The sequence below is a fragment of the Electrona antarctica genome (assembly GCF_951216825.1).
Source record: "Electrona antarctica genome assembly, contig: scaffold_143, whole genome shotgun sequence".
Taxonomy (NCBI): Eukaryota; Metazoa; Chordata; class Actinopteri; order Myctophiformes; family Myctophidae; genus Electrona; species Electrona antarctica.
Genome location: NW_027637079.1, coordinates 36,746 through 41,343, shown reverse-complemented (window position 1 = coordinate 41,343; position 4,598 = coordinate 36,746). Strand labels below are relative to the sequence as shown.

The 4,598-nt window shown below is 48.4% G+C and overlaps 1 long non-coding RNA gene across 1 annotated transcript; it reads left to right on the top strand.

Annotated features, from left to right (window-relative positions):
- The first annotated feature begins 3,360 nt into the window (after positions 1–3,360).
- Positions 3,361–4,270, top strand: LOC306919184. The gene is made up of 3 exons (XR_013789485.1): positions 3,361–3,436; positions 3,524–3,592; positions 3,754–4,270. It is a non-coding gene; the product is annotated as an uncharacterized lncRNA (long non-coding RNA).
- The last annotated feature ends 328 nt before the right edge of the window (positions 4,271–4,598 follow it).

Sequence of the window (4,598 nt, the reverse complement as noted above, 5' to 3'; positions counted from 1 at the left end):
TGCATATCCACTTCCAAGGATCGAAGAGTCCCTTGATGCCTTAACGGGAGCCAAGTGGTTCTCCACACTAGATTTAGCCAGTGGCTACAACCAAGTGCCGATGGCTGAAGCAGATCGGGCTAAAACTGCATTCTGTACCCCCTTTGGCTTATTTGAGTTTAACCGAATGCCTTTTGGCTTATGTAATGCACCCGGGACTTTTCAGCGCTTAATGGAGCGCATGTTTGGCAACCAGCGTTTCCAATCAGTCTTGCTATACCTTGATGACATCATTGTGTACTCCTCTACTGTACAACAACACTTGGAACGTCTAGAAGTGGTCTTTTCCCGTCTCGATCAACAAGGCCTGAAGGCAAAGCTATCCAAATGCCATTTCTTCCAAAAGAAAGTCAAGTATCTCGGCCATGTTGTCTCTGAACAGGGGGTAGCCACAGACCCAGACAAGTTAGCTGCAGTGCGTGAGTGGAGGCGGCCTTCGCATTTGGCTGAACTAAGATCCTTCCTGGGCTTTGCCTCCTATTATAGAAGGTTTGTGGAAAATTTTGCCAAGCTAGCAGCCCCTCTCCATCACCTGGTGGCGCGGTTGAGTGGACCCAACAAGAAGGGTAAGACGCCTAAAACCCCCTTGTCCACCTTCTGGGACGAACACTGTGAACAGGCATTCATGGCGCTAAGAGAAGGCTTGACTACAGCCCCAGTCCTTGCTTACGCCGACTTTCAGAAGCCCTTCATTCTTGAGACCGACGCCAGCCATGGTGGTTTGGGTGCAGTTCTTTCTCAAGACCATGACGGGAAGCGCAGGCCGATAGCCTTTGCTAGTCGAGGCCTTAAACCAACCGAGAGAAACATGGATAATTACAGCTCCATGAAGCTTGAGTTCCTTGCCCTTAAATGGGCCGTTACAGAAAAATTTAGAGAATACCTCTTGGGCAATAAAGTAACTATCTACACAGACAACAACCCCCTCCGACACCTCCAAACCGCTAAGCTGGGAGCACTGGAGCAGCGATGGGCTTCCCAATTGGCTTCCTTTGACTACACCTTGGAATATCGTCCAGGTCGTAGTAATGGCAATGCTGATGCTTTATCGAGACAGTATCTGGACCGGTTCACCCCTGGGGTAGAAGTTCCGGCGGCTTTACACCACTCTCAGCCTGCCTCGCCTGTCTCCCATGAAACTCACATTCGTGAGATGGCTGCCTTGCCTAGTTTGTCACTGCTGGAATTGTCATCACTACAGAAACAAGATCCAGTTATTGGCCCTGTGGAGAAATACTGGCGCGAAGGGCGGAACCCTGGCCGGGAAGAGCGTGAACAGCTGAGCCAAGAGTGCAGAGAGCTGCTTCGCCAGTGGAGACGCCTGGTGGAGAGGGAAGGGGTGCTGTACAGAAAGATCTACCCTCCAGGTGGGGGTAGAGAACTTCTCCAAATACTATTACCCCAGTGTCTCAGGGAAAAGGTTTTCCAGAGTGTGCACGATGGCCATGGACACCAGGGTGTAGACCGCACCTTACAATTGACACGGGATCGGGGGTACTGGCCAGGTATGTCAAAGGACATTGAAAATTGGTGCCGTAACTGCGGGAGATGCATCCTAGCAAAAGGCCCTAGAGTAAGGGCATACAGGGGAAGCCTCCAGGCATCTCGACCTAATGAGCTACTAGCTATGGATTTTACTCTATTAGAACCAGCCAGTGATGGACGAGAAAATGTCCTAGTGATTACAGATGTTTTTTCCAAGTTCACACAAGCGATCCCAACCAGAGACCAGCGGGCGAGCACGGTGGCAGACATCTTGGTGAAACACTGGTTCCACCTGTTCGGGCCCCCCAGCCGCATTCATTCCGACCAAGGCCGAAACTTTGAAAGCAAGATAATAAAGCAGCTGTGTGACACCTACGGCATCAAAAAAACCAGGACGACCCCATACCATCCTGAGGGAAATGGCCAGTGCGAGCGGTTCAATAGGACGCTCCATGACCTCCTCCGTACTCTACCACCAGAGCAAAAAAGACGCTGGCCTCAGCACCTGTCCCAACTAACCTACTCTTACAATACTACTGCGCATCACACTACTGGTTTGGCTCCCCACTATATCATGTTTGGCCGTGAACCCCAGCTCCCTGTCGATTTTCTCCTTGGAGGTGACGAAGACCCAGGTGAGGAGGCCCCAGAGGAATGGGTACAAAAACATCAAGAGTCCCTAAGGACGGTGTACGACCACGTACGGCAACAACTCCATGCCAAAGCAGAGCAACGGAACAGACAACATAACCAGCAGGTGACTAGTCCTGGTCTAGAAGTGGGCCAGTTCGTGTACAAGAGGAATCACCAGGTGAGAGGGAGGAACAAGATCCAAGACCGTTGGCATTCCTGCCTTTATCGGGTGGTGAACAGACCCCATGAACAGGGAATGGTATATACCGTCGCCCCTGTCCACCAGGAAGGCCCTGCCTTGCGACTACACCGAACAGAGCTGCGGCGTGCACCAGAGAGGGAGGGACCTGATGTCCAACCAGTAAATCTAGTGCCTGTCACTCGGGACCGTACACCTCCAGGTCATGCCATAAGTGACTCTGAGGAATCAATCGTTCTGGTCCTGGAAGATGATGTGAGAAGAGATCCAGGAATACGAACACCAGAACCTGAGGATCAAGGGAGCCCACTGCATCCGGGACAAGACCAGGGAAGTAGCCCGGGATCCTTTGAAGGCTCAGAAGAACATCTATCGCCACCTTCCCCTGGTCTGCGCCGTAGCAGCCGAAGTAATGCTGGGTGCCACCCCAACCCTCACCGGCTGCCATATCGTCAAACAGTATGTCACCGGCACAATGGGGGAGAATAGGGGCCTGCTTCTCAGGGGGCATATCGTCGGGACGCCGATTCAATTTGGGGGGGGCGAATGTAATCAGTGTGACCGACACTGCCTGTGTTTCGTTAGCACCACCCCCTCAGCTCAGCATATTACGTAGCTAGTCAGGCATAGGGTGAAGCTGTGTATTGCCCAGGTTGCCCACTTCCGGCGTCTGTTCAAACGGTCTGGCGTCGCGTCAAGTTTGTGCTCACTTACAGCGTCGAGGTAAGCCGTAGTTTTAATTAATATAGTGCTGTCTAGTTTCTAGGTTGACTTATGTAAACAACCTCTTACTTACGTTTATCTCTTCTCTTGTTAGACGTTGGTGGAGCTCTGACTTAGAGCGGACAGCCGTCATTGTATGCATGTTGGTATACAGGCTGCTAGAAACAAAGGTAGGCTTGCCTCGTACGGCGATAGCACAAACAACCCGTTGAATCTAAGAAATGGTGCCCCAGTTATTTATGTCAATGCTTGTCTCGTTGGTAGACGCTGTGAACGAGAGGCTGCTAGTGTGTGTGTGCGTGGTACACACACGAGCTGGAACGAGAGGCTGCTAGTGTGTGTGACATGAGTCTAGAGGTAGGCTTAGCGTCTGTATTGCGACAGCATTACGTCTTTTTATAATGTGTAAAATGTGAGTTCTCATAATGTGTTTATAATACACAGATCATGGTGTGCTGAACGAGCAAACACACTGTTCAAACAACCTGGGATGCCCTGACACCTGTTAACAGGGTATGTGCTAACCTGCATACTAAAACAATACTGTGAATGCACTTTATAGTACTAGTGTAATGCTAATGAGGGCTACGCCCAAATGGTATTCTAAGTACTATGGCAAGCACTTTAGACCCAGGATAAATTGTGAGGCTAATTCAATGTTTGCTCTATTACAGGATCGTGTACTGTTGAACCGCTGTTCTTTTTTACCTTTTATTTTGGTTTTAAATCCTATGCTGCTACATTTTTATTGTTTTATACTGTACCTGAAATAGCCCATGTGGCTTTAAACGAGTCCTTAATTGTCGTCTTTACCAAACTTGCTTTAATAGGCATCAAAGACGGACATATACTTGGTTAATGGTTATGCTGTAGACTGGCGCTTGATTACTGCCCCTTTTGCTGTGTTTATGGCTTTTAGCCTTTTGATATTGTTTTGCAGTGATCTTTGCTGTGTTTAAAGCGTTTAATGCCTTTTACCTTTGGCTCTGAGTGGCTTCGATTTGCTCATTTGCAGTGTTACCTGTGTGTATGGAACTAATCAAATAAGACATCTCAGTACAGCTATTTACCCAAGTTATGATCTGACTAATTAAGCCTTTTGCAATCTATATTGGTGACATTTGGAAATGTGTTTTGATTAAAGGCCAATACTGTGTACTTTTCTAAATAAAGTTCTATGTACATGAGAAACCGACCATCATTATTCACCATTGTTCACTCAACTGAACACTTACCTTTCGGGTCTCCCACCCTGTAATTGGGAGTGGCGTAGTAACTGTGATATTAGGAGTACTGTGTGACTCCATTTGGTTACACTTGTTTTTCATCATTTATGACCATGGCGATGGGCTATAGCCCATGGTCTCGAACGGCATACTATAGCATGCCGTTTTCCATCATTTTTGAGGATTTGAAAAAAAGACGAAAATCACTCCGAGACCATGGGCTATAGCCCATCGTCTCGGAGTCATTTTCGTCTTTTTTTCAAATCCTTGTTTTTCATCATTTATGGCCATGG